Below are 21,376 nucleotides of genomic sequence, written 5' to 3' on the forward strand. Positions count from 1 at the left end.
CACAAGAACACCTGAAATTCTACGTTCACGTCTTTTCCAAAGATGGAATGAAACCAGACCCGGGGAAGGTATCCGCCCTGGCTGACACCCCGACACCCCAGGATGTCAGTAACCTCCGTTCGTTCCTTGGCATGGCGAGCTACTGCGCACGGTACATCCGAGACTACGCCACTATCAGCTACCCACTAAGAGAACTCACACGCCAGGGTCAACCCTTTGAGTGGTCCACCACGTGTGAATGGGCATTCGTCGAGATCAAACAGGTTGTAAGCTCGGCTATCAATCTCACCTACTTTAACACCAAGAAAAGAACAGAAATTACGGTTGACGCCAGCCCGGTAGGCCTAGGTGCCATCCTGGCACAATACCGAGGAGACTCTGGCCAGCGCCACATCATCGCATATGCCAGCCGCAGCCTCACGGACACCGAAAAAGCTTACTCCCTACCAGAGAAGGAAAGCCTGGCAGTGGTGTGGGGATGCGAGCATTTTCATCTGTTCGTCTATGGGAAACATTTTACGATCATTACAGACCACCAAGCACTCGTCACCATCTTCGGCAATCCCAACGCCAAGATGCCCCCACGCATCGAACGATGGGGACTACGTCTCCAGGATTACATCTATACCATCATCCACAAGCCAGGGAAGGCTGAAAACCCAGCTGACTATATGTCCCGTCACCCTCAACCAATTATGGGCGTCGCACACTCCCTGGCGGAAGAATACATCCACTTTGTTATTGGTGCCGCCTGCCCGCCTACTGTCCCACTGGAGGCCATCCGGGAAGCGTCAGCACAAGATCCACTCGTGCAAGATGTCATGGACCGTATACGCACCAACTCCTGGCGCCATGTAAAGGACGCATCTCAAGAATCCAGCCAACACACCCGTGATCTGATAGCTTTCAAACATGTACAAGACGAACTGTCCATCAGTGACGACGGACTACTCTTGAGAGGGGGAGAATTGTAATTCCACACAAGCTACGTCAAGGGGTGATTAATCTTGCCCATGAAGGTCACAGAGGCACAAGCGCTACAAAGAAGACATTGCGAGAACGTGTCTGGTTCCCCACACTAGACCAGATGGTGGAGGCAACTCTCAAAGACTGTATGACATGCCAGCTAGTGAGTCGTGAGGAACCACCTGCCCCACTCCAAATGTCCGAACTGCCAGAGGGAGTATGGCAACAAGTCGCCGTCGACTTCTTCGGTCCGCTGAAATCAGGACAATATATCATCGTCGTCATGGACGAATATTCTCGATTTCCATTTGCACACTTAGTATCATCCACCAGAGCAACTACAGTGATCCCAAAACTGGATGAATCTTCGCAGCATGGGGCATTCCACTGCGGGTCAAATCTGACAACAGGCCCCCATTCAACGGCCATGAATTTACAGAGTTCGCAGAGCACCTTAACTTCAAACACCAGAAAATCACACCGCTATGGCCTCAGGCCAATGGCATGGTGGAACGCTTTATGGGAACCCTAAAAAAGGCAATCCAGCAAGCGGAGTTAACTCACCGAGACATCCAGCAAACCCTGAATGAAGTACTGCGGGCATACCGCACCACACCACATAGCACCACCAATCAGTGTCCAGCTACTGTGATGCTGGGAAGAACTCCCCGCACTCGACTGCCCATGATGAACAGCGCGCCTCAACCACGGACTGTAAATATCGACCATAACACACTAGTCGAGATAGACCACGAAAGGAAGCTGAAGATGAAAACATACGCTGACCGGCGCAGGCGAGCCAGAGACACCGACATTCAAGAAGGAGACTGGGTGATGGTCCGGAGCGACCGGTGAACAAAAGCAGACAGTCGTTATCTCACCCACCCCTTCCGGGTAAGCAGACGAAAGGGAACTATGATCACAGCGAAAGCTGACCACAAGCAGATTACCAGGAACATCTCACACTTCAAGAAATGCAATCCCAACAATCATCGAGAGGCCCAGTCAAGTGGAACCTCCACTGAATCAACGGGTCAAAGTGACAACAGTGACCGGGGTCACCTCAGTCCCGTGAGATCTGATAACAACACGGATCATCACGTCAGAACACCAGAGCAAACGAGCCGCCCGAGACGCCAAGTGAGAAGGCCAACGCGACTCATTGAAGAGATATGAGACACAGAGAGACTTTGTACAAAAGGGGGAGATGTCATATCGTTATGCCTGACCTCTGTCCAGAGACAGGGCAGGCGAGTAGGAAGGGGAGGGAACAGGAAACAGGAACCGGAATGGGAAGTTAGTTACACGCTGGTAGCAGGGCAATAAAGAAGTGTACCTGTAACGCTCCGTCTCCCGTGTCTGTTTGCGAAGGGGTATGCGACAGTCACTTCCTGTGCAGATGGATAATGGGAAATTCAAGTGATGTCACTACCCATGCAGATGGACGATGGGAAATGCAGCGGGGTCACTTCCTGTGCAGATGGATGATGTGGAATCCAGTGATGTAACTGAGCATATTTGGGGTGCCTTGCCTAGCATGTCCTTTCTGTCACTGTGCAGGACAGTGACAAGGTTTTTGGGGAAGGTTTCCCCTGTCATCCCTGCTCCAGATGCCACAGTTGGATAAGAAATGTGCAACCTGCCATTCATCTGAGTGCTAATGCTCTTTTAAGATTTTTTTTATTGCCAATCCAAGAGTCTTAATCAGGGCTACTGGAATTATGCAATTGTGCGGTTGCGCCCTTCTTTGCATACCTATGGATCCAGGTTAATGTGAGGTGAAAGATCTGTACACCAGGGGTAAGCTACCTTTTTAACTTTTTGATTGCTCTTTCAATGTACAAATGAGCCAAGGAAATGAACATTGCTCCACCTTGTAGTCAAAATAATTGATATGTCTGTACTAAGAGACGTTTGCATTGTCTGATTTTTGTCATTGACTTTACGTCATTCACAAGTTTTGAGCAGTAAAGCTACAACACCAAAACATGGCATTACTGGTTTAGTATAAAAAGAGAAAAACACAATCTTTCTATCTTTTCTACAGTTTGTTCTTAAACACTTTTTTCACATCGTAGTAGCATGTAATTATTCTGGTCCGGAAGAAAGCCATGACACCCGCCAGGGTCTTAGAGGCTGAAACATGTAGACCCGTTCAAGTCCACCATATGCAAATATTACTTCAAACTGCAGGTGCTCCGTTTTTAATCCTGACACCATGGAAAAACCAATAGAGTTCTTATTGTTCCTGGTAGTTAGTTTTAACATCACACACTCACGCAATTTAAGTTTTGCACTGCGCCGACTATCCCACTTTTGCCGTTTATATCTTATCTGGAGGATTTAGTATATCCTAGTTAGCGTAGGAATAAAAAACATCCCTGAGGTCCTCCCTCACAGTGAGGGGGTTGTAGCCCCTGGTGGGGCTAGGTTTTCCCCGCTAAGAGGAGAATCCCAGATGATGTAGCATGCCACCTCGGTGGGTGATGGGATTACGTCCTAATTGAGGGATCTCCTTGGTTGCATGCTGGAATCAGCCTTGTTGTCTCTTTGTCAGGCACATATCTGTGTTGAAAGACCCTAGGATCTCATTTGTTTGATAACTATGGATCTGCCATATTTGCTACATAATTTATCATCTGCGGAATAATCTGCAGATTTTAACATAAATACAAATTTAGTTTCTAGCTCAAACGGTTCAAAAGTTACTCAAATCATAGCAACATGTGTTCCCACGCTGTGAAGTCTATTTTCAAAGTTAAACTGGTCACCTTTCTGTTGCTTATTGCTATATTTGAGTGTTAAGCCGGAACTAATGAAGTGTAAACTATGCCCAGACAGTGGTAACAATTGTAAAAATGACAAATTAATGAAACAAAACAATCAGAAAATGTGCCGCATTACGTTGCATAATTTGGCTTTTCTTGCTGCATCATTTAGTCAAACCTGCTGCATAATTTGACCCTCTCCTGCCACATAATTCCAGTGGCAAATGTCATAACAACTACTTTAGTATTTTTGCAAACGTCGCCAATCTTAGCATACTTTCTGAATAGGGTGGGGGGTGAGAATATACTGTTAAAGGTCGCCTTACCCTTTGGGGCTGACTAGGTATTGCTGCCAAAGCTGTTAGCAACTCTACTTCAGGTTTTTGCAGGCATGGTGGTGATGGAGAAATATTGCCTCAGTGGAGTCGCAGGATTTCTATGGTGCAGGAACACAGTGGAAGTCAAGAGGAGAGTGGGAGCATCACAATGTCTTGTGAACAAGTGCTGTTTCAGACCACTGGCCGCTCTCAGGGTCCCATTGGGAGGCAGGACTTGTTTTAACCCCTTGCGTGCACTACCTCGCTAGTGCTGCCGTCGGCCAACGACCGACGCAGCCCCGCCCACCTAATAGAACGCCCGCACCGCGACGGAAAACCCACCGCGGTTAAGGCGCTAAGGTTTCTTTTTTAGAATGTTTGTTCTGTATGTTTGAGGAAGTGCTTCCTTCTAACTTTTTATTTTTATAATGTGTTTTTTGACCCTTAGTGACCAAAGTGGAAAATATGTTGTTAAAAGAGCTTCCCATTCTAATATGGTGGCCAATTATTTCTGAGTATATTCAGGAAGTTTCTTTGGAAACCTCGTCACAATGCTTCATATAGCAATCTATGTCATATGCAATGCCGTCTTGTACTTCATTCTCTTGTTACTTTCTCTTTTGATTATTCTTGACTCAATAGGACATCCATACCTGGATGTGTGACTCGGCCTTGAAGCTGAACGGCGCAAAGACCGAGATCATGCTCCTGGGCAATAAATGGACGACCTTTCCACCCACATCTTGGCCCGACACCTTCGGCGAAATCCCCTCTCCTAGAAAGGAAAGCAAGACACTAGGAGTTTGGCTGGAACCTGACCTTACCATGAAAACGCAGGCAGCCAAGACAGCAGGCGCCTGCTTCGGTCTTCTGCGGTCCGTACGTAAGATCTTACCCCTTCTTCCCATTCCATCCAGGAAATTACTTGTCCAGGGTCTGGTCTTGGCTCGGCTCGATTACAGCAATGCCATATATCTGGGGGCCCCTGAATACACCTTGGCCAAACTCCAACGTACCCAGAACGCGGCGGCCAGGCTCATTATGAACCTTCCCCCCAGAGCGTCGGCCAAGTCTGCCCTCAAAGCCCTACACTGGCTGCCAGTCCGCCAGAGAGTAGAGTTCAAGGCCCTATGTACCTCCCACAAACTCATCAACGGAGTTGGCCCTGCTGCGCTTAAACACATGGTCACCCCATACAAAGCCTCAAGACCCCTTCGCTCCGACGCCGAACACCTTGCTACGGTGCCTAAATTTAGGAAGGCCCGCACCGGCGGTCGCCGCTTCTCGGTCAAAGCCTCCACAGCGTGGAACTCACTCCCTCTCAGTCTTCGCCTGGAACCCTCCCACATGGTGTTCCGCAGGAAACTTAAAACCCTCCTTTTTCCCAAATAAAGCACCCCCCCTACCCCCCTCTGTATCCTCACAGGTTGAATAGCGCGGGGATGCCTACGGGTCACCAGGCGCTTTAGAAATCGCAAAATAAAATAGTATTCTTGATTCTAGTTTTTTTTGCTTAGATTTTTTTCTCTCCACTACAAGCCATCTGTATTTTGCTCAAATATGTTTTCTGCTCTATTTGGTGTTTGAGAACTGGCAAGCTGGAGTCAGAGAAGAGTTGTTGTTGTATCTTACTTATGCCACCCCTACCTTGCCCAGCACTTGGTACCTTCCCCTCCCCTGCGCGTGAGCTCCCTCCGTGTTCTTCCCCTCTGATTGGTTCCCCCACATTCCATTCCTCCCTGGTTCACCTCCTGTGACACCAACTGTTATAACAGATGTTCCACTGACCCACGCACCACCATTGGTGTGGGGCTGTTACTAATAAACCTATTCTGAAGAACTACTACTGTATCCTGACTGCTTCTTAACAGTGGCGACGAGCGGAACTACAGCCTCACACCGTGGTACATCTTGAAACAGCTGACGTATTGGAAACTTGAATGTAACCTAATATTGAACTTCAGATCGGGACAAATTCCTCCTACCTGTGAAAGCTGTTTCGTTAATGAATTGAAGAAGGAACCTGATTCTGTTGCCTTGTCGTCATGAGTGAATGAAGACAACAGCCACATCCTCGGAAGTGGGTTCCCGATCCTATGCTGTGTGTGTCGGAGGCTGTGGAAGCGAATGCCTTGTGCTGAGATTTGAGTATCTCAGGACGTCCGGTGACTTACAGTTCTTTCACGATTCATCCTGGATGAGGGAAGCAAGTTATTCAAGACGTGACTGGTGCAGCGTCGCACGGAGGTATGGCCGCACGGCACTTATGGTTTTTCTCTTCACGAGTGTCGTCTGAGGCTGCCTGAAGTTGTCTCCGGTCAGCGGCAGTGCTTGCGCGTAGTATTCCTGTCAGCTGTGTTTGCGATTGCCGTGCTTATCCACTGAGGCAATTCCTGTCAGCTGTGTTCCCGCCTCTGAACAACCACATCTGCGCATGCTCGGTTACGCGTGACGTCATTGAAACGCAGCGTTGGAAGCCATTTAAAAAAAAAAAGTCATTGAAATTGATCGTGCTGTTCTAGGCTCAGCGTTCGAGCCTGGCCAACGCTGAGTATTTTGTGAACATTGCGAAATGGATATAAAAAAAAGGCCAATAATTTTACAAGAGTAACTGGATGGATCAAGCAAATTTACAAAGGACTGTTAGCAATTTGGACCTATTAGAAGGTATTATAATCTGAGTAAAAGTGACATTGCATGAGTTGTGAAGGTAACATCTCCAACGCACACACACACTAAAACAAATAATTAGTACAGCATCTAGAACGATTCCAATAGGAGTGCATAAAGTGACATTCACTAGCATATCTGTAACTTGATCAACGCTACTCAAAAAAAGAAAAAAAAATAACATAAAGGAATTTCAACAGTGAGAATTTGAACAAGAGGATTTTCCATCGCTATGTGTGCTCTTAGTTCCTTGAATCTTTCGCAACCTCAAGCGTTTCTACCTCTTAAAGGTGCACCATGCATGCCTTGGAAAGAGTGGAAAGAATACTTTATTAATTATATTGAGACAGTGGAAGATGAGGATTTCACGGCTGTGAAGAAAAAAAAAGTACTTTTGTACTGTTTAGGTCCAGGTGGTGTTAAGACCTACAACAACATAGAGAAGAAAGTGAGAACGGGTGATGATGTATATCACCATGCCTTGGATGATCTGGACGATCACTTCTCGCCTATTGGGTGTGTCGCTGTTGACCGGTACAAATTCTCAAGAAGAAAGCAAGGGAAAGAAGAGAGCATTGAAGATTACGTTGCGGCCTTGAACAACTTAGCCTTAACCTGCAGATTTGGAGCACTGCAAGAGGAGTTTGTGCGTGATCAAATAATTATGCACGCGAGCAACCCCAATATCCAGGACAAACTTTGGGTTAATGGAGAGGCTTCTTTGAAGGAAGTTGTTGCTCTTGTCAAGAAAGCTGAACTTACAGGCAGATGCGCTAAAGCAGTTATGGATGAACCAGTGGAAGTTAAAGCTATAAGATCCTCTAATGCAAACAAACTAAAACACAAAGGAAATAAAAGAGAAGTGAGACATGAACATCACAAAAGAAGTGAAACTAGCAAACCAAAACAAAGCAGTGAAAGACGTGGTTATACTAGAGACAATGATTTTGCTGATCTTGGATGTTATCGTTGTGGGTCTCCAACCCATTTAGCTGATTCAAAAAGTGTCCAGCTATACATCAAAAATGCTTGTCATGTGGAATGACGGGACACATCGCTAAAGCCTGCAATAGGAAATTGTATAAACAAAGCAGACAGGTCCGACAAATTCATGAAGAGAGTGATTCCACAGAAGAAGATTCTGAGTATTCTGACTCCGACAGCGTCAGTTATGTCTTCTCAATTGAATATGACGTGTTGGAACTCACGCCAACAAAGAAGAAAAAACCCATGTGTGATGTAAAATTGGGTGGTGTGACAGTCAATCTGATGGCAGACTCTGGGTCTCCCTTCACAATTATCAACGAAAATGTTTGGAAGCAATTCACGGATAAAGTTGGCTCAACTCTTGAAAAATCTAAGGTTATCGCTAGAAGCTACACGGGAAACAACATACAATTCTTATGAACTCGTGATCTAGAATTTGAATTTAAAAACAGGAAAGCATTTTGCAGACTTTATGTTGCTAAGAAAGGCCCTTCTGTCCTTGGTTGGAGTGACCATGCTGATCTCGGTATCATGCTCGATCCCAACAGTGCTGACCCGGTGTTGTCTATTAATGATTCTAGTAAACTAGCAATACAAAAAGACTTTCCAGAAGTCTTCTCAGGTAAAGTTGGTCTTCTTAACAGCTTTGAACATAAAATTGAACTAAAAGACTCAGCTGTTCCTTGCATTCACAAGGTAAGGCATCTACCTGTGTCAGTGAGATGTGATGTTCAAGCGGAATTAAACAAACTTGTCAAGGATGGCATTATAGAGGAGGTAGAATCAGCGGAGTGGGTTTCCCCTTTGGTAGTTGTGAAACGTCCCAATGGGAAAATTAGACTTTGCATCGATCTCAGGGACCTCAATAAAAACATTATTGTAGACCAATACCCCCTACCACGTATTTGTGAAATGTTTAGTGCCACCAATGATATGTGTGTATTTTCCATTTTAGACTTGAAATCCGCGTATCACCAAATCCCACTGCACGCGGACAGTAAAAAATTCACAACCTTTATCACACCCTTTGGTTGCTATCGGTTTACCAGGGTACCTTTTGGATTAGCCTCTGCGGCAGCACTGTTCCAAAGGGTCATGACATCCATTCTGGAAGGTGTTGATGGCATCAGGTTTTTCCAGGATGATATCCTGGTCATGGGCAGCAACCAATTGGAACATGACACTCGCCTTAGGCAAGTTTTTAGCAAACTGAAAATGCATGGTCTAACTGTAGAATTAGACAAATGTAGGATCTCACAAGACAAAGTGATTTACCTTGGGCACACCATCAGCCAAGAAGGCATTAAACCCAAACAAGGTTTAGTGGACGCAATCCTCAATGCTCCGTGTCCCTCAAGCAAAGAAGATGTAAGAGCTTTTCTTGGCTTGACGGAGTATTACTCCAAATTCATTAGGAATTTCTCAGAAAAAACCTACAGTATAAGACAATTACTGAAAAATAAAACCAAATTTGTCTGGTCACCTGACTGTCAGAACACCTTTGATACCATCAAAAAGGAAATCAGTGAGGCACCTTTTCTCAAAGGTTTTTTTGTTGTTTTTTTTTTATACTTTTTATTCAAGTTTTCATATTTATTACATTCCATTCCCCCCCTCCACCCCTTTGAAGGCCAAGATCCAAAACAGAAAATATGTTACATCACCAAACAAAAAACATCTATGTAGATGAAAACAGCTATATAAATAATATTATAACAGGCATAACATAAAAACAGTAGACAACTGGATAAACATAGAAAACAAATTACCCTGGATCCTGAGTTTGTATCCACTGTAGTAGAGGTTCCCATATCAACATACCTCTTTGTTTTTTCCTGATCCCTTTATTTTTATATATGGCTATCTCGATGCTGCAAATTGCCAATAGTCTGGCCCTCCAATGTGTTATGGATGGTGGCTGGTGGTCCAGCCAAGCGGAGGCAATACAGAGCCTTAGGACTGCCATAGATACAAAGATCAGCCCCTGCTGGTTTAATGGGCGCTCAGAGCCAGCCAAACCAAGCATAATCTCTTCAGTTGATATGTTCAATTCTACGTTAAATATTTCAGAGATAAACTTAGAAATCTCATTCCTAATAGTGGTAAGTTCTGGACACAAGGCAAACATATGAATATCATCGGCTGCCACTAGCGAGCAACGGGGACAAGCAGTGCCCGTTCCGCTAGCCCACTTAGACATTTTGAACGGGGTGTAATATAGGGCAAAGAATGTTTTATAGAATTGTGCCTGCAATTTTATTGAAATAAGCCAAGTTTGCGATAGCTCCAGCGCACGGGCAGGCGTTCCATGATGCACCGCAAGATCAGAATGCCATCTATCCAAATGTTTATCTAAATCGTCAGGAATAGATTTATAGAATTCCTTATAGATTTCCCCAATTTTTGGGGTAATTTCCCTTCTTAAATTGTCTATTGCCGCAATATTTTGAAATTTGCCTCGTCCCCCCGTTTTCCTTGATAGGAAATCCCTGACCTGAAGGAATTTGAAAAAATCCCTATTGCTGATGTTATAGTCGTCATAGAGTTCTTGGAAACTTTTTATCCGATCCGCAGTAAAAAAACAGCCTAGCTTAGTGATCCCCGCTCCGACCCACCTAGCCATGCAGCCATCTAGAAAAATCTCTGGAAGATCGGTGTTATCTTTGATAGGGGTATAGTAAGAAAAGCGCCCCAGCCCTAGCAATTTACGGATATTAATCCAGACTTTCCAAATGCTCGATATTGTCTTAAGTTTAGTTTTCTTAAAGAAATTATCATTGCTATGCCGCCATAGACACCCTTTACTTCTATCCCCTAGAATCATCTCCTGTGGACTTGGGGTTACTGCGACACAGGAGTCATTGTCTATAAGATTCCCACAATATTTTACAACCGTGGCCCAGTAATACATCCTGAGATTTGGCATAGCCAACCCCCCTCTTTCTTTCGGTAGCATAGTCCATTTTACTGCCCTTCGAGGTTTCTTGAATCCCCAAATAAATCTAGATAACATAGATTCAATGGTTTTAAAATAACCCGGGGAAAATTCAAGGCAAATTGTTCTAAAAAAATACAAGAATTTGGGTAGAATCAGCATTTTAATTATATTACATCTGCCACCTATCGTCAAATGTAAATTGTCTAACCTAACCAGATTTTTCCTAGTAGTTGCTATAAGGGGATCAAGATTTTTCTCTATAATTTTATCCACCTTGGCGCTTATGCGGACACCCAGGTATACAGCATGCTCCACTACTCTAGCATCATGCATCTCTATTTTGTCGTTAATAACAACTTGGGTTTTTGCAGAGTTCAGTTTATATCCTGATGTTTTTCCCAAAACGTGCGGCTTCTTCTTCCACAATCTTTATCGCCTCTTTGGGGTTGGTGGTTACTAAGGTTATGTCGTCTGCATAAGCAAGGACTTTTGTTTCAAAATTATTAATCCTGATTGGAGTTACAGAAGGGTGACTTTCGAGTTTACGAATAAACAGGTCTATGTATATCGCGAACAAAAGAGGGGAGCATGGGCAGCCCTGTCTTGTTCCTATCGATATCTTGAAGTTCTCGGTCATCTTTCCATTTATCACAACACTCGCGCTTGGGTCGACATAAAGTCCTTGGATGGCCCTAGTAAAACCCCTCGTTATTCCACAGTTTGACATTGCTGCCCACAAAAATTTCCAGGAGACCCTATCAAACGCCTTTTCCGCATCCAGCAGAATAAGGGCCATAGGGTCTCCTGTACTTTCAGTATAATCGAACAGAGAGATCACTCTCTGTATGTGGTCGGTTGTCGATCTGCCTGGAATAAAACCATGTTGCCGAATTGATACCATCTTGTGGATTATAAGTGCCAATCGCCTAGCCAAAAGTTTAGAATAGATCTTTGAATCTCCATTAATCAACGTTATAGGACGGTACGACCCCATCTCTAATGGATTTTTCATCTTCTTAAGGAAGATCATAATCTTTGCAGAAGACCAGGACGGGGGTGGTTTCCCTCCTTGGAATATTGACTTAAAGAGCGGTGACATGATAGATTTTAATTGCTCTGCGAATTTTAGAAAGAACTCCATGGGAATCCCATCTACGCCTGCCGCCTTGCCCATATTCAGAGACTTCACGGATAGCATGATTTCGTCCCAGCTGATAAGTGAGTCTAATCCTTCTTTATCCTCTAGTTCCAGACACTCTCCCAGATCAACCCCTAGATAATCGACAGGGACATCTTGCTCACTTTGTGGTTCGTTGTATAGTTCTAAATAGAATCTATGGAAGGCCTCTCTGATATCGTGTTCTTCTACTCTCAGCGTGCCATTGCTATATTTAATAGCTTTGATCATATTAGCGGTTGTTTCCTCTCTGGTGCGTACTGCGAGCTGGTGTCCCACTTGTTCGCTAAGTTCATAAGCTTTTTCTTTTGATATCATTGCTTTTGTTATGGCTTTTTCTGTAAATATCTCTATTATCTTATTTCTAGCTATTGCGATTCGCGCTAGTCCCTCCGTACCATGACCTGCTTGTACAGCTGTGATCAACTCCGTCTCTGCTTTGCTCAGGTTCTAATATAAGCAAGCAAGTTGTTGTTTGCCTATTCGGTTATTCCTAACTGAGAATTGTAATGTCTCCCCTCTGACGCTAGCTTTCATTGTGTCCCATACTATCTCGATAGGAGCGCTGCCCATATTTGTTTCCAAAAAGGATGGGAGCCACTCTCTCATATAATTGCAGTATTGCTCATTTCTTAAAAGCGCTCTTTCGAAAGTCCAAGAGCTTCTGGTGCGAGAAGGACTACTGCATGATATATTAAGTTCGAGCGGATTATGATCAGAGAGTACCCTAGGAAGCTTCCTTGTGGTGCAGCTGTTCCTAATTGAGTTAGATAGAAGTATATAATCTAACCTGGCATGGCGGGCATGGGGATGGGAGAAAAAAGTAAATCCAGGATCCCCCTGATGTCCCTGTTGCCACCCATCCAATAATCCATGTCGTTTGCACATGTCTTTGAAAGCTCTAAAAACTTTGGGTTTTCTCCTTTGATATTTAAATTCCAGGCCAGATGTCCAAACTCCTGGTAAATCAAGGTTGAAGTCTCCACATAAAATAAGAGGCAAAGGTCAATGTACCAGTTCGTTAGAGATACTTATTACAGTTTCGGGGTCATCGCCCAAATTCCCATAGACTGTGCATAATGTTACTGTGTTACATCCGTTATTATAGTTACACTCCGTAATAGCCCATCTCCCAAGATTATCTGAGTGTGAGCGATTAAATTGCAAGTCCCCTCCTTTAGCTAAAATGGCTACACCCTTGGTACGTGTTCCCTGAGTAGAGGTGATAATTAGTTGGAACCCTAGGGATTTTAATAGATGTTCTTGGCTTCTCTCTATATGTGTCTCTTGTAGACAGACTATATTGGCCTCCATCTCGTGCAGGCCTTCTGCCACCCTTTGTCTTTTTTGGAGGTCATTAAGACCACAAATATTTATAGATACTATTCTTAATCTAGCCATTCTTTTTTTTTTAAAAGCTCTTCCGTGGCTATTTTCAAATCAGTGTATTTCTTTACAGGCATGGTAATCACATCATTACAAATTTTTGCCGCTTTTTTCTTTTTAAAACCTTCCAATTGAATTCTCTGGTAACTATCTTCCCTTGGTCTTCCTCCCCCCCTCCCTTCTCTCTTCCCCACCCACTTACTCCCCCCCCCCTTACCGCCCTATGAGGCATCCTGGGTTCTGGGTCACCCAGAAGTGGGCGGCTGTGTGATCCGTACGCCTGTGCTTGCCCCAGGCCTGATATTTTACATCCTAGATGTGTCATCTACATGTCAATTAGTAATTACTTGTCGGCTCTTTCGTTTTGTTAATAGTATTCATAACCATTGCCAAATATTCAAGTCATATTCAATCAATATTGGTCTATAATCCGGTTCACCCCCTTGGCCCCATCTCCATGGTATGGCGAAAGCTCTTGAAAGAATTCATTTCATTTTTATTTTTATTTTTTTTTACCAAGTTTACAATCATCATCAAATGCTCATATCATATTTGATCTATAGTAAAATGTTGTTGTTTTTTTGTATTTTTTTTTTTTTGGTTCCCAGCCTTGGCCCCCATCCAGTTCCATTTATTTGTCATTATTTTGTTTCGCTCTCTCTGTCATCTCCTTAAGGTAGGACTCAGCCTGAATTTCGCTTATAAAGCTTCTCGTTGTTCCTTTGTAGATTATCTTTTGATGAGCCGGATTTTGCAGAAAAACCGTCGCTCCCAGATTTTCAAAAGGGGCGAAAAGTTGTCGCATTCGCCATCGGCGTTCAACAGTTGCGTGTGCATAATCCGGTCTCGCGAAGAACTTGAAACCCTTGTATTCCCTTGTTGCCGTAGGTCTAGCCAAGTCATAAATAGTATCTCGTACTTGAAAGTTTCCAAAATTGACTAATAACGCACTGGGATATTGAGGTGGTTTATCTAAGCGTTTCGGTAATGACAGAGGGAAACGATGAGCTCGGCAGACTTCTCTGTCCATATCCCACGAGTTGAGTTCAGGGAAGGATGATTTTAAAAGGTTGGACATGAAGCCTTTCGGGTCGCTTCCTTCTGCTCCCTCAGGAATCCCAAGAAATCGAAGATTATTTCTTCTAGCACGATTTTCTTGGTCTTCGACCTTTGCTATTAAGTCCTTAATTGTTCTTTCATGCTCATTTGCCTGTGTTTGAAGCTTACCAACGTCCACCTCCAGGTTTTCCGCCCGGACTTCTACAGAGCGCATTCGGTCGGAGATCTCCAAACAGGTATTGCCCACTTTGTTGATAGCACCATCCAATTTTTGGATAGCAGCATGGTTCCTTTGGCTATCTTTTTTACATCTTGGTGAAAAGCTTTTATTGAGTTAAAAACTTCGCTCAGTGAGGGCTCTTTGTGACTCTTCCTCTCATCTTCTTCCGGGGTGTCGAGAGTGTTCTTGTTCCTTTCAGTTTCCACATTTGATTTTTGATGGGGGCTTTTACGTTGCATTTTGGTTCTCCCTACGATTTGCTCTGGGTTGCTCCCAGGGTCTGTAGTTTCATCGTGGATTATTTTTGAATGTCTCTTGTGTCTACTTCTTTTTTTTCCAGTTTTTTTCTGGGTGTGTTGTCATGTATGGAATCATATTTTATTCGACTATCCGTTGGAGAGGATACCTTCGAAATATGTTCCACCAGTTTGGGTTCTTCGCTCAGTTCACTCTCTTCGCTAGAATCACTGGAAATAGAGATCCCGGTCTCATAGATCTCAGATTCGGAACCATCGAAGGCTACAGCTGCTGCGGGCTCTTCAATATCTAGGCTCGTGTTCAAGACTAAATCATTATTGGGGCCCGAACTTCTTTCTTCCCTCACATCGGCCCGCTCTAAGTGCGCAGTCTGGTCTGCGACGGTGTTGGCCCCATTTTGCTCGCCATGTTGATCCATTGTATTTAGTGCTATATCATTGGTAGAGCAGATGCGTGGTCTGTCTTTAATTGCAGGGCTAAATATGTTTGAGATTCTTGGTTGGGAATCTATTGAAAGACCGGATATTTTGGCCGCCGCTTTTAGGTTCTTAATTGTTTGTAATCTTTTTGCCTTTCTTACCAAGAGTTCGAGATTTTCGGCACTTTCAGATTCCTTATCCACCTCTCCCACTTTCTCTTTCTCCTTTCCTTTCCTTTTCGTCTTTTCAATTTCTTTATGGAGTTTCTGTTCAGTCTCAGTGTCTCTACCTCTCCCATCTTGTTTATTAGCTCTTATATTGCCATCATAATTTCCCTCATTGATTTCCATTGCCTTGTACCCTCTGGTTTCGGGTCGTCTCTGCGTTTCTTTTGTTTTCTGAAGTCCTTGTATATTTTGAGTCTCTTTAACATTTCCCCTGGTATCTGAGCTCTCCGACCTCACTTGGGTTTCTTGTTTCTCTTGTTTGTCTTGAGCTCCCTGGGTCTGGATCTGGGTCTGAGTCTGGGTCTTTAACTGGGTCTGTGTTTGGGTTTGGGTTGGGTGTGTTACACGTTGTAGGCCCGATGAGTCCGATGCATCTAAGGTGTCTTTCTCCATGACGGCATTCAACTCGGTCGGCCCATTGGAATCCCCAGCAGCTTCATTTCCAACACCCATTAGACCATCGCGAGTGGTGACCCTGTCTTTACTTTATTTCCAGCCATAGTCAATAGCTGTACGGAGTCGAGAGTCTGTGACAGCAGTAGCTTTGGGAATCGATTTGGTGGCTTTGATTTTGTCGACAATCGTGTTGATAATAGTGTTTGTAGGGTTTGTACCTTACGGCATTTAGCTCTTGCTCTTGCTTTAGCTCTTACTTTAGCTGTGGCCCAAACAGATGATGGAGTATATGAAATAGTTATGGATAATGTTTCTTGTGGGGTCCTGATCTCTATTTTGATTTTGATGTTAGTAGCTGCGTCTATAGCTGTATTTATAGCTACCCAAACTGCTCTAACTGCACCAGCGCCAACTCCAGCCCATTCTCTTAATGGTCTCGATGGTCTTAAGACCCTAGTGTCAGCTCTTTTTTCAAAAGGCTTGGTGGTTGTATTTATAATTTTAGTGTGAAAGTCCAGATAGTTTGTACGGACTGTGTGGACTGTATGGACTGTGGTCAAATAACCCATGAACGTTCTTTTTATCTCTTTTGTCCTTTTTTAAATATTTTTATCCTTTTATCCTTTTTGTCCCCTTTTTTTTTTTCCTCCTCCGTTTCTCAAAGGTTTTGATCCCAAAGCAGAAATCTATCTAACCACCGATGCAAGCAACAAGGGAATTGGTGCTGTGCTAGCACAGAAGGACACATCAAACCAAGAATGGGTTGTAGCCTTTGCCTCCAGGTCGCTCACCTCTGCAGAGGAAAAGTACTTGGTAATTGAGCGTGAAATGCTGGCTTGTTCATGGGCGCTCAATTACTTCAGAGCATATGTGTGGGGATACGAAATCCATCTTCGCACAGACCACAAACCACTAATCAAGATACTGTCTGCCTCGGGTCTACAAAATGCTTCACCAAGACTGAGCAAAATGTCAATCAAGTTGTTGGATTACAACTACTCGGCGGAATATTGGCCTGGTGTGAAAAAAAAAATTGTAGACTTCCTCAGCAGACTGCCTCTGCCTCACACTGAAAGCATGGCCACACAGGAAGATGAGGAGAAAGTGGCTCTGCTTTTCAACACGGACCTGGATGGAATATCTGCGGAAGAATGGGGTCAACACATGTCGCGCGACTCTACGCTACAAGAGGTATGCAAATTCGTCAACTCTGCATGGCCTGAAAAGCGCAGCCTACATGACAATATCAAAGCGTACTGGGAAACAAGAAATGAACTCAGTTGGGAAAACGGTGTGTTGTACAGAATCGGTAAAGCTATAGCCCCTGCCACACTCAGAGACAAAATTCTAAGATTGTGTCACATAGGCCACCTTGGCATCACCAAAACTAAGCAGAGAGTCAGGTCAAGTTATTGGTGGCCGGGCATTGACAAACAAATTGAGGTCCTGGTCAGGAACTATGTAGAATGCTGTGACTCAGACAAAACCCTTAAAACGTCAAAAGTCAGTCTCTCTCCTATTCAACCCCCCCTAATGGCATGGGAGAAATTGGGCTTAGACATAGTGGGGCCCATTGAAGGACATGACGGAGAAATCAAGTACATCCTGGTGGCAATAGATCATTTCTCCAAATGGCCAGAAATAAATATTGTCGATGAAATTGACAGCTCAAAATTTATTAATTTCTTGGACAAACTGTTTTTGAGTGAAGGATTACCTAAATCTGTACTCACGGATAATGGTCCGCAATTCTGCTCAGAGGCATTCAAGTCATTTCTAGCAAGGAACTGTATCACTCATCACACCACTTCAATTTACCATCCAGAAGGTAATGGTCTCACTGAACGTTTCAACTGTGTCTTGAAGGGACACATACAACTATTTAGAAACGCAAACCAAAACTGGGAAGAAGAAATTTACAAACTCATCTGGGCATTCAGGATATCTCCGTGTGCCAGCACATGCACAGCACCATTTGTTCTCATGAGAAGCAGACAGCCTTTTAGCATTGACCTGGGGTGGATGTCCAAATCTAAGCAGATTGAATGGTCACCAGAAAACATCAGGAATAACATCATCAAAGCCCAGAAATACTACAAGGAATGGTATGATTCGAAACACAGTGCTAAGGAACATGCATTTAAAGTCGGCGACCTTGTGAAAGTTCGTTTGGAAAAAAGAGTAAAGAAAGGAGAAAGCAGATTCACTGCTCCTCTTTACATTGATGAACTGTTTAACAATGCGGCAAGACTCAGTGATGGGACAGTATGGCACATGAGCAGACTGGCAAAATATCATCCTGGAGGCAAGACTCACAATCAACAGCAACATGTTACTGTTAGCAATGATCTGTGGGTGGATGTTGATAGATCATGTGTTGAAGAGAGTAATACGTCTAGGAATATCATCACACACGATCTCCAACCTGACACTGACTCAGATGATGATCAATCGACAGATCGGTCTGTTGGTGTCAATCCTAGCACTTCGACATATAATCGGAGTTGTCACGATGACCCACATTCTGACTCTGAAGTTGCGTCTGACGGTCACAGACTCAGTTGTAGGTTCGGCAGAACTAGCCATGATTCCCATTCTGACACTGAATGTGCACCTGACTTACTGGTCTCTGGAAGGTTTAGCAGAACCATCCGAAGACCAAAACGCTTGGATGACTTTGTCTGTGACTAACTGTCTCCAGTTTATTTACTCCCATGTTAATGTTTACCACATTCCGTGGCACAGTTGTCAAAACTCTCAAGAGAGGAAGATGTGTTGTATCTTACTTATGCCACCCTTACCTTGCCCAGCGCTTGGTACCTTCCCCTCCCCTGCGCGTGAGCTCCCTCCGTGTTCTTCCCCTCTGATTGGTTCCCCCACATTCCATTCCTCCCTGGTTCACCTCCTGTGACACCAACTGTTATAACAGATGTTTCACTGACCCACGCACCACCATTGGTGTGGGGCTGTTACTAATAAACCTATTCTGAAGAACTACTACTGTATCCTGACTGCTTCTTAACAGTTGTCTTTGTCATCCTGCTTGGACAATTCCAACAAGGTATGAAGCATCCCTTATCATGGGCTAAAAATATTACAGAAGCTTCGATAGGGCTTCTGTGCAGGACAAACCAGAGGTAAACTGTATGTAATGAAGCCCAGAGACTCCATAGGGTTGCTGTATGTCTTCTTTGTTTATGTTCAATAATCACTTCAGTGAACAGCTCTGTCTCCTTCCGAGCCTCGCTTCACATCCCCATTACATTCCGCTCTCCAGGTTCTGGAACCTTATGGCATATCTCATGACATAGCAACTTGTCACAGCACAGGGTGTAAGATAAAGTAAATACCACACTGTAACCTCACAGAAAAGTTTTATTGAAAGTTACAAGATAACATTTTTGTGGTACGCGATGAACTTAGAAGGCATAGACAGTAAAACATTGTTCAGTAGATACTACTTTTGTTGGAACTGCCATTCAGGTGAACCTCCACCTCAGATAATATGTATTAGCAATGGAGGGCAATTTGTATTATTGATGAAACACTGCATGGTGACAAAGAGGTAACCAAAACAGTGAATTGAATAATGTAGAAATTAAGTTCAATCAACAGGATACTGGAGATTGGATCAGGGATTCTTCCACGCTGTCCATCTGCATCTGGCTGATTGTATGTGCAAGGTTACACCTCAAGTGTTTATTGTACTTTGCAAAGTTTGAATACAAAAAGAGCTTGTAGTTGCAAGCGGTGAAAGGTTACGCTAGCTACATGAGGCAAATGTGGCAGGAAATGTAAACACCAAAATGTTAATTTCAGGGAAAGGTGCATAGTATTTGTGCAATGCAAACTATTAAAGCCAGGATGGTTGTTAGTATTTTGTTGACTTTGTCAGTAAGCAGATTAAATGAGTGGGACAGAGACAAAAGGCAAGAATTTTTGTGCATTTAAAAAAAAAGCCTATGTGTGCATGATGTGTTTGTTAAATGGTAATAACAGTGAAACATACATTTATTTATTTTATGATCAGATAAAACTAACTCCAGCAAAACACTACCATAGCAGGAAGTTTAAACAGATGAATGTGCTAGGGTGATAAGTTAACCCCTCCATGCTGGTGACGGAACCGCTCCGTCACCAGCCTCGGTCGCTCTGTGCTGATGACGGAGCGGTTCCGTCATGGCCCGCTCAGCGCGCCTGCGCGGCGCGTTCTATTGAGCGGGCGGGGCCGTGACGGAACCGTTCCGTCATCAGCACAGCGCGCCCTAAGCTCGTGACGGAGCTGTTCCGTCACGAGCATGGGCGCGCCATGCGGCCCCCCCTCCCCCTAGCGCTGCGGCGGAATTACTGCCGCAGCCAAGGGGTTAATAAAACTCCGTCTTTATGACACACAATAGTATCCAAACACTATGCATTTGATAAACAAAGAGGCAATAAATCATCAATTAAAATGTCGTCCTGCCAGCAAAATGCATACATGAAAGAACACACTAAGGGCCAGATGTAGGTAGGGTTTTACCGGTCGGTAACGGCCGAATTCGGCCGTTACCGACCGGTAAAAGGATTTTGAGACGTAGGGGGCAGAATCGGTAAATTTACCATTCGGTAAATTTACCGATCGGTAATTTTACCGATTCTGTAAATATACCGGTCGGTATATTTACCGACCGGTATTTTTACAGATTCGTTAAAATTGATATGTAGGTGGGACTCTTATGAGTCCCACAAGGCCTAAGAAATCGGTATTTTACCATCAAATTCAATTTGATGGTGAAATACAGATTCAGGTGTGCATGCACATGTGTGCATGCACACCTGTGCCATATGACAGGCAGACCTGCCCTAAGGGCAGGTATGCCTGCCATATGGCCCCCGACCCTTTTTTGGGGGTGCTAGAGGGTGTCAAAGTGACACCCCCTGCACCCTTGTCAAAATCGGTATTTACCGATTCGGTAAATACCGACCGGTAATGCCCCATTCATTCCTATGGGCTTCAAAGCCCATAGGAATGAATGGAGCATTACCGGTCGGTATTTACCGATTCGGTAAATACCGATTTTTACCGAATCGGTAAAATGCACATCTGGATGGACCTACATGTCCACCCTTCATATTTACCGATTCTTAATTACCGAATCGGTAAAATTCGGTAATTAAGAATCGGTAAATATTTTTTACCTACATCTGGGCCTAAGAGGCCGATTATGATAGAGGATTTTCCGCCTCCTCCGGGCCGGCGGAAGCCACCGCCGGCCCGGAGGAGGCGGAAAATCCTCTGCGGAGTCACCAAAGACCCACCGCCGCATTACGATGGCTGGTGGGTCTTGGATTCCGTCAGCTGCTTTTCCGCCGCGGTCGGATTACAACCGCGGCGGAAAAGCTCTCCTTTGGCTGGCAGTGTCTATCAGATACCGCCAGCCAAATTAGGAAGCATTAGTAAACATGCTTTTCCGCGGCGGTTTTTCCGCCGTGGAAAAGCATGCGTACTTTTGCTTTTGGGGGCCCGTTGCGGGCCCCCAGGGCGTAGGCGGTGGGGGGTGCACATGGGGGGTACCTATGGTACCCCCCAGCATTTACATGCACAACGC

The sequence above is a fragment of the Lissotriton helveticus genome, chromosome 7 (assembly GCF_964261635.1).
Source record: "Lissotriton helveticus chromosome 7, aLisHel1.1, whole genome shotgun sequence".
Lineage (NCBI taxonomy): Eukaryota > Metazoa > Chordata > Amphibia > Caudata > Salamandridae > Lissotriton > Lissotriton helveticus.